Source organism: Suncus etruscus, chromosome 13 (assembly GCF_024139225.1).
Source record: "Suncus etruscus isolate mSunEtr1 chromosome 13, mSunEtr1.pri.cur, whole genome shotgun sequence".
Classification (NCBI taxonomy): Eukaryota; Metazoa; Chordata; class Mammalia; order Eulipotyphla; family Soricidae; genus Suncus; species Suncus etruscus.
Genome location: NC_064860.1, coordinates 67166724 through 67176456, shown reverse-complemented (window position 1 = coordinate 67176456; position 9733 = coordinate 67166724). Strand labels below are relative to the sequence as shown.

The window sequence follows — 9733 nt, the reverse complement described above, 5'->3', positions numbered from 1 at the left end:
AAAGTTTTTCCTTTTAATACTGCTTTTGCTGTGTCCCATAAATTCTGATAGTAGTGTTTTCATTCTCATTTGTTTTCAAGAATATTTTTATCCACTTCTTTGAATTTTTTCTCTAATTCACTGATTGTTCAGCTATTTAACTTTTAGGTAAATTTTTTTCTCTGTGTCTGTTTGATTTTTTCCTGGTGTACACATCCCTTGATTAATAAGAAATTTTCTTTTTCTCAAAAACTTTATAAGCCTGAAGTCTGTGTAGTCTAATATTAATTTGGCCAACTCTGATTTTTAAAGGGATTTATTTGCTTGAAGGATTTTGCTCCAAACTGACTTTGAGTCTGTATTTGCTCTCAATATTCAGATATTGTTTTTACAGGCAGCAAAATGTTGGTTTCAGTTTTCTGATCTTTTTTGCCACTTTGTGTCTCTTAATTCATGCATTTAGTCCATTGTTATCGAGAGTGATTAGGATCATGGGATTTTATGTCATCTTTTATATAAAAATTTTGTGTGGGGTCTGCCTTCCATTAAAGTAGACCCTTTAGTTGTTTTGTTTTGTTTTGTTTTGTTTTTGGGCCATATCCCATGACGCTCAGGGGTTACTCCTTGCTATACGCTCAGAAATTGCTCCTGACTTGGGGACCATGTAGGACACCAGGGGATGGAACCGTGGACCGCCCTAAGCTAGTGTGGGCAAGACACTTACCACTTGTGCCACAGCTCTGGCCCCCCTTTAGTTATTTTATGGTTGGTTTTGAGATTGTGAAGTTTCTGAGCTGCTGTTTATTCAGAAGATGTGTACCCTCCATGCAATTCTGAATGAAATCTACCGAATGGATAGTTATATGTCTGAAAAGAAAGCTAAACGTGCAAGAAATTTGGATCAAAAGTCCCTATACAACATGGTCCCTGTAGTACTGTAAAGAGCAACCCCAAACACGAAGCCTGGAGTAACCTCTCAGTATTTCTGGGTAATCTCAAAACCTAAGAAAGAAAAAAAAATAGTTGATATTTATCCAAGCTAACATTTAAGCTTTAGTTTTATGAATTAGGCTCTTTTTAAAGTTGTCTTGGATCGTATCTTTAAACATTTCAATGTTTTTAAATTAGAACTTTTTCTGGTTTTAGAAAACAGGCATACCAACATATATTTGGGGATGGTGGCATTTTCTATCCAATCATAAAATATTTAGTTATATACTATATAATATAAAGTGTTTTATAATGAAAATTTTATATTTTGATAATATTTGATATTTTGACTATATTTTTCACTATAAAATACAAATTTTCTTTTCTAAAATCATAACTACTAGCTTATTTCCTGCCACTAGCTAAAATTAGAACCAAATTTTTTCCCTTCACCCTTACCAGAGCACTTAGAAATAAGAATCATTATAAAGAAGAATCAAAAACCCCACACACAATTCCCACAAATAATATGCTCTGGTTCCACAACTAATATTTTAAAGAATATGATGGCCACTGAATCTTCCAAGGTAAATTTCCAAATCAACAACTCTGGAAATTTCTCAGAATGGAAATTAGTAGAGTCCCCTTTCTTTTTGAAGAAATAGTAGTGACAGGACACCTCATTGAGCTTAAAATATAACATAGCACCAACTTTAGCTCAGTAAATCTTTAGACAGTGACTTAAGCAAAACCATTGAATGACATAATAACAATTATGGCAAATTAACATTTATTAATCTAAGTTTTGATAATACATTTGCTTTTGTGTTATAACAAACATTACAAAGCATTTATATTTGCTCAAAGGAGAAAGCTGGCATGGTAGGTAGAAAACTAAGCACATTGGTGAAATGAAGTTCACAGTAGTTGAGGAATTAATGTTGGAACTATTAATGCCCAAAACAACTGTAATAGAAGCAGCTTATTAAATCAGTGTTATAATAAAATAAATAAAAAATATAAGAAACAAGTTACTCCCTTAGGAACTTTTTTTTATACTAAATACTTTATTTTCTGTTTTTTCAAAATGACATTGCCAAGTCACGAATTTGCATACAATAGTTTATGTATTGGCTATTTAAAATTTACAGTAGTATTTTTCTCCTCTGAAAAATATAGGTACAAAAGCTAAGTAAACAATGAGGTACTGCTGTTTGGATTCATCATGTATCAGAGCTTAAAGAACTAGTTCTAGCAAGTATACAAAAATCAATCCATTAGGATAAAGTAGTCAAATATTTTTTTGTTTGTTTGTTTGTTTGTTTTTGGTTTTTGGGCCACACCCTGTGACGCTCAGGGGTTACTCCTGGCTATGCGGGGGATAGAACCGTGGTCCGTCCTAGGCTAGCGCAGGCAAGGCAGGCACCTTTACCTCCAGCACCACTGCCCGGCCAAATGTTTTGTCAGGAAAAATTTCACTAAATGTCACCTCAAAACATATTGCAGAAATCTTTTTAAAAATCACCCTAAAAATAAATAGGAAAGGCAAGCAGCTCTTTAAAAAGAGGGAAAAGATGAATGAAAACTAAAAAGGGAACATTGAGTGAGCCCATAAATTAGGTGAAGTTATTCAAAAAAGTTTTAAACAGGAAACCCCTCCCAACTGAAGAAAATAAAAAGTAATTACTGTCCCCACGTCAGAACTGAATCTTTCTACTTTATTGGCAGCAGCCTGCATGTATTTGTGGGCCAATGTCCAAGCATCGCTTGTCCCAAAAGGGGCCCCAGATGACAGATTCATTCTCAAAGATCAGCAAAGTGCAGATTTTCATTCTAGCCCACTGTCACTTTCCGGACTCATCAAGATGAATGTCGAAGCCAAGACACATGCTAACTAAGCATAGACTGATGGTTTACTCAGAAGATACCACTGCAAGGTGAAGTATAGGCCGAGCATCCTCTTTTTCCAAAATTCTCTGAGTCTGATCCTCAGGAAACTTGAGCACAGTGGTTATAACCTTTGCCATGGTTGTAGTCTCATGACCCATCATATACTCATATTTTTTTGCAAATATTTACACTCAGTAGGTTCACCTAAGAGTGAGCCACCAGAACGATATAAATTGCCACCTTTATAGGATGTCTCTACATTTGCCTCACATACATTCTTTTTGTATTCTTCAAACGGTCTTCTAAATTCTGAATCTGTTCTTGAAACTCTTGCTCTTTTAACTTGGAATCACTGACTAGTATAGTCTTCTGTGCAAGTTGTGTCGAGTTTCTTAATTATTACCTCCATGCTATCTCTCTGGCCCTGGTTTGCCTCTTCTTGCTAAAGTCTTTGCTAATATTTCTCTTGAAGCTCCTCAAGTTGAGTCTGCAGATCCATCACTTTTGCAGTCATTTCTTCTTCATGAGCATCAAGGATTTGTTCATATCTTTTCTCTGTTCTTTTCAGATCATCTTCTTTTTCTGCGATTTTTTTACGTAACTTATTTGTTTCTTCTTGATGGCTCTCCAAAAGCTCAGCCTGGGTTTTATCTATGGTTTCTTTTATGGTCACCTCCAACTCCTGTTTCTTTTGTGCCAGCTGTGTATTAAACTCCCTCATTAGCTGTTTTAATGTTTAATTGTGCTTCAACTCAAGATCTTCCTGTTCCTGTAGTTCTATAAGCCTCTACTTCTTGGTGAAGGTCCCAAAGTTTATTTTCACTCTCTGTGAGAATTGCTTTTTTCTGCAACTCTAACTCTCCTAGAGTCAGCAATTCTTGCTGTTCTTTCGTGTGGGTGATCTTCAATACTCTGACTTTTTTCAAGAGCTGCTTTCATTTGCTCCGGAAGCTCCTGGTCTTTTTTTTCTGAAAGCTAGTGGTCAGTTTTGTTGTGTATGTAAACATTTCAATGGGATTATTATGTTACTGCTCCTACCCTGATCGGTGATTGTGCCCTACCCTAGGGTGTGACCTGGCATTCTGCTCCCACCCTAGGCTGGTACCTGATTCTGCTCCCATCATGGGGTGGTACCTGATTCTGGGGGATAAAAGCAAGGGTCTGTGGAAGGCGGGGGGCTTTTTGGCTGGAACTGATGCTGAGACTTTTGACTTCAGTCTTGTCCACCAAATAAAGCTAATATTTTCACAAGCCTGACTTCTAGCCTTTTACCCGATGCTTCACCTCAGAACCACCGGCTGAACAGGGTGGCAGACATGTGCTTGGAGCTGGAGGGGAAAGACCTCATCCTCCATCCCTCCATCAGTCAACCCCATCAAGGGCTGATTTGCAACAAGTTTTTCTTCTTTGCTAGCCAGCTCCTCTTCCTGAAGCTTCTGTAGGTTTGCTATTTGTTCTGAGAATTTTTTGGTGCCATCCACAACCTTCTGTTTCACTCGACTTAATTCCTGTTGAAGATTGAGACGTTCTTTCTTACTTGCTTTTTCAATCATTTTGATTTGTTCATGCTTTTCTGCCTTCATTTTTCTCCATGCTTCTTCTGATTTTTGAGCTATGCTTAAGGCTTTTTCAAGTTCTTCAAAAGCAGCTCTTTCAGACTTTTCCTTCTGTTCCCGTAACTCCTCTCCTTGAGTTGTCATCTGTTTGATGCGACTTCGAAGCTGAGCAATTTCTTTTTCTTTCATTTCTAGAGTTTCATGCATCTGGTGCTTTGTTCTGCTATCATTCCCTTATCTTGTTCAGGCTGTTCAATTAAGTTCTTTGCATCACGCAACTGAGTGATAAATTTGGTCTTCTCAGCCATATGATGCTCCTTCATATTTTCGAGTTCTTGAAGTTGTTCATCTAGTTGTTCTTGCAGTGCTTCTTTTTCACTGGTTAATAGTGTACTCTGCTCCTTATGATTCTGGACTTTTTTCTTACACAGCTGCAATAAATTCTCTTGGCGCTTGACACTTTCCAGTGTTTTAGCAGAAGCTTCATCTTCCACCACTATTTTTTTCTGTATCACTCTCGGGCCTCTCTAAAATGTTATCAGCTTGAGGTTCCACCTAAAGAAGTGGTGTCTGTAAGTCCAAATTCATAGGGCCATTTCGTAACCTGTGTTTCAGCAGAGCAACCTGGGTCTGGAGAACACTGATATTCTGATCTTTTTCCTCAAGGGATGCATCAAACTCCTCTTGGAGATGTTTCTTTGCTTGCTGGTCCATTTCACATTCCTCTCTTAATTATGCAACTCTCGAAGTGATGTATCCTGACTCTGACTTAATACCATGTACCTTTTTCTTCTCTGCAGAGTTTGATAAGCTTTAGCAAGCTTCTTCAACCTTCTCTCCATTCTTCGCAACCACTGAATCAGATGTTCTCTGCTGAGATTGTCCAAATTCCCCCAGTGAGTTTTCAGCTTCACCTTCCAGATCAGAGGGTGGATCAAAGGCCACAGCATCAGAGTTGAGGTCAAATTGATTCAGTGACTCTCTGGAAGACGTCTGTGCCAAAGGCTCTTTAGAAGGGGATCAGAATACCCCCCAAACCTGGTGGGTCTTCAGGGCCACGTCTGGTTAATCGGGCCCTGGGGGGAGGGGGGAGAAATCCCTCCCTATGCATCCCAAAACTACAGAAGCGCAGCTGGGCTCAGAACACTCCACATGCCAGGATTTCTGGGTCTTTGACTGGTATGTTGGGGGCTCTGGGTAGGACAGCTAGCCACAGGCCCCCTGGGCTGAACTCCTAGTCCAGGGGACCAAGATCCCCCCAAACCTGGTGGGTCTTCAGGGCCACGCCTGGTTAATCGGGCCCTGGGGGGAGGGGGGAGAAATCCCTCCCTATGCATCCCAAAACTACAGAACCGCGCGGGGGCGTGATGTATTAAGAGTATTCCTTACTGTTATGTTACGTTTTACGTATCCAGAATCTTTATTTTGTATTGTGCCCTTTCCCACATCCCTACAAAGCTCTTTTTTATCCCTTTACTCTCTATCCCCCCCAAAACATCTCTAATCTACATTACTCTTTTTAATCAGTAGTGTACAAGCCTTATCACAGACCAAAGGCGTGTATTGTGTGTTACAACCCCAAACTGTTTCAAGATACATAAAATGGACACGTATTTCTTTAGAATATTTTGTGTTTTTTCTCTGACAGCTATAATTCTTACTAAATGTTGTCTTATATAGTGACGATTCTAACCACTTTTCATCTTCTCTTTTTGAGCTGTTTAACAAGGAATCTTAGAGAAAGAGTCCCCCAGATTAATGCTTATGATTGAACCTTAATTGTTCTTATCACCCCCATATGCTCCAAGAACACCACATGGCATTGCTCCTTTTTTGCATAGGCACATTAAAATGGGAAAATACATATAAATAAGATCCTATCTAATAGAGATTGGTACAGACAAATCTTATAGTGCAAAGGGACCTTACACCCTGAACATTGACATAACGACCTGGCACAGACCTCAGAAGAAAGGGCATTTCCCTGAACCAGGGAAGCCATCCACAAAACATCCAGGCTGGTCTATAGCATCACATGGAAGCAATCCGCTACCAAGGAAGACTCTACACTGCTCAGACATTGTCCTGCACAAAAGAGACTTCCATTAACACTGAGAATACTTAACAACAACAACGACCTGCTTACAGGACAGAGCTCCCTGCGTTGCACTTTGACTGTGAGGTGAAACCAGAGGACGCTCCACATCCTGACTTCAATGTTGGATATACAGATTCCAGGATCTTTAATACAGAAGCTTGATACCAACAACAGAGACTGTGTGAAAAATATAAGTGTGTTGGCACTACAGACAATGTCTTGGATTGGACGATCTAGCTTGCCTGGAGCCTAGAGTTGGTCTTGTGCCAGGAACCTTCAGGGGTCGGGTCTTTTTGTATTTAGACCAAGGTTATTTCTTTCCAGGTCCCTCATATTTTAGTGGGCCTATGCAAACAACAATTGCCACTCTAACACCATTTTTGCGGTGCTCCTTTGACTCTAATCTTTAAAAAGAACCCACTTAAGATTTGAGGTTAACTTAAGCTAATATGCATGAATATGGAAATGTAAAAAAAATGCTATGCCTATAATGTCTAAGGAGTTATGTAAGTTTTATGGCTTTAGATTGCCTTGTGTGCTGTTAAGAAATATTACAGTGTGTTACAATCTTAATGTTCTTTGGATGAAATTTCAAAGTTGGGATATCAGCAAGGAGACTTCTGAGAATTATGTTATGTATTGTTCTTCCATTGTAACTTTACCTTGTCCTCTTTCTTTGCATCCTTGTTCTCATAATTAAAATAAAAAAATTAAAAAAAAAGAAGGGGATCAGAATAGAGATTCCTTTATTGCACTTTGACAAAGACTCCGGGGAAGGCATACATTCTCTGTATGAAGGACTGAGTGTCACCTGACTGAGGAGTCCCTGGTTCACTTCCATGGTCATTGTCAAAAACTTTTGTGGACTGAACAGATGCATTCCTCATCAACTTGCTCTGTAAATGAAGAGGTCCTGCTTCTCTTGTTGGTGTTGAAGTATTGGAGGAAGTCTGAGGAGACGCCAGCTGCTGCTGCTGCTGCTCGCTGATCTTCTGCTTCAGTTTCTTGAACATTGCTCTTCTACAAAGCAAGCAACCACTTAGCTTACATTCTCTTGTTTGGGGAAGGGGTTAGAAACATTTTTCTAAGGTTCCTTTAAATATTCTAAAAGGTAATGACCCAAAACATATTTTATCATATCTTATTTAAAATTAATATAAAAACCAACACATCTAAAAATGTTTTAGTATTTAAAAAAGTAAAGCCAGAGTTTTAGATTTAGCATAGGGTTTATGTGCTTGCACATGTCCAATCCAAGTTCAATAACTGCATGACAACCATATCAGCTGGCAAATGTCAATGTTACTATTGCCACACATACAACTTCTGAGACTGAGGACAATTCTCCCAGCTGATAACCAGGAAAGAATGAAACCTATGCTATTGAAGAGAGACACTATATTCCATGCCAACAATGCTTATAGAGGACAATAGGAACTAGAATACAAATATGTGCAGGATGGCAGGAGGTACAGAAGCATAGCTAGGGGCAAGAAAAATACCAGGAAGAAAATCATAAACAGTGGGGTTTAGGAATACCTCAGGAACAAGATGGTGCTGATAATCTCTCATTTAACCAGAGCGTTCTGTGTGAAAAGGGAGAGCCTGGCCTGGAGTCACTTGTAAAATAAACACTTAAGTGGTGCTAGTTCTCTTTGTTCTGTTCATCCACATCTCTGGACAAGTGTCTTTGAACCTTTCACCTCAAGGAGAATCCCCAAAACAGTTGCTCTATGGGGCTCTATCTGGCAGGACATTCAGGAATAGCATTACAGGGGGGAATCCAGCAAACTGGTACCACATAAAGTAATCATGCATTTCTCTGTGTGGCCAAAAATCCAAAATTAAATCAAAGACAAAAATTAATTAAATATGTATTCTATTGAATTATGAAGAAAATCATTTATTTTATGTCTAAAAATTACTTCAACTTATCATGAAAAATATATCAATTTTAAATTAAGAAAACAATTTTTTTCTGAGCTATTCAACATTCTCCAATTATGAGAACCTCTACAGCATAAATAGCAAAATTTGTGTGGAATAGATTCTTATTTAGAGTTTGTGTTCGGGTAGGTATTCAAGAAGACATCATATAGTAGTTACATATTATGCAGCTCACCCTTAATATATGGACTTACTGAAGCTACCAGAATGCCTTCACAGATAGTGGAGTTCTCTTTAGGCAATAACTATCTTATCTAAAGCTATGCACTTCCCAAGGTGGTCATGCTCAAAGTCGGTTTAAGCAGGGCTTAAGTGTCTGGTCATCTGAACCTTCCAGAAAACAGACTCTGAAACATAGCCAGAAAAGTTAAAAAAAAAATGTTTTTTTTCTGTAAGACACTGTATGTCTTTTTAAAAACTTTTTTTTTTCTAGCTCTAACATTTGTGGGGAGGGGAGGGGAGACACACCTGGTGTCACTCAGGGGTTACTCCAAGCTATGCATCAGAAATAACTCCTGATGTGGGGGACAATATGGGACTCCCGGAGGATCAAACTGCGGTCTGTCCTAGGCTAGCGCCAGCAAAGCAGATTACCTCTGCGGCCGCTCCAGCCCCTATTGTAGCATATTTAAATAAGCAAGTTTAATATATTTCTCAAATGTTCTTTCAATCCAGCTATCATCACTATTTTTCTATGATGATGATATTGGAAATAACAATTATGATAATTTAAAAACAGTATTAAAATTTTGATTTCTACACCAAAGGACAAACATTTTAATTAAAATATTAAAAATGTTTGATCATAAACCTGATGCAAAATTAAAATATATTTTTGTTTTACACACTCTCATGTGTTGTTGCCTATTTTGCCATTGGTCCTTTATCGAACATTTTAGTTTTTTGTTTGTGTTTGTTTGGGCCACATCCAGTGACTCTCAGGGGTTACTCCTGGCTATGCATCAAAAATCGTTCCTGACTTGGGGGACCATATGGGGGACACCGGGGGATTGAACCGTGATCAGTTCTAGGCTAGCACCAGCAAAGCAGACGCCTTATTGCTCCACACCACTGCTTCAGCACCCCCTTCAGTGCACTTAATATCATCTTATGTCTATTATACCTTATGTGGTAAATTAACATACTCTCCAAAATTTTTCTTGGACTAGATTAAAGAAGAAGTAGATTATATTTTAAACTAGTTACAATACTTGGTCATAAGTATAAGAAGGAACAAGAGGCTAGTCCCATAATTGATTCATGAAGGGTTTTGATCTTGGGAAGAAAATCAAAAGAATAATCGAATAAAAAATTATTCAGAAGCACTTTTCTT

The 9733-nt window shown here is 38.4% G+C and overlaps 1 pseudogene; it reads right to left on the bottom strand.

Moving 5' to 3' along the window:
* Positions 1-3473: 3473 nt before the first annotated feature.
* Positions 3474-7466, bottom strand: LOC126025699 (golgin subfamily A member 4-like; annotated as a pseudogene).
* Between the last annotated feature and the right edge of the window lie 2267 nt (positions 7467-9733).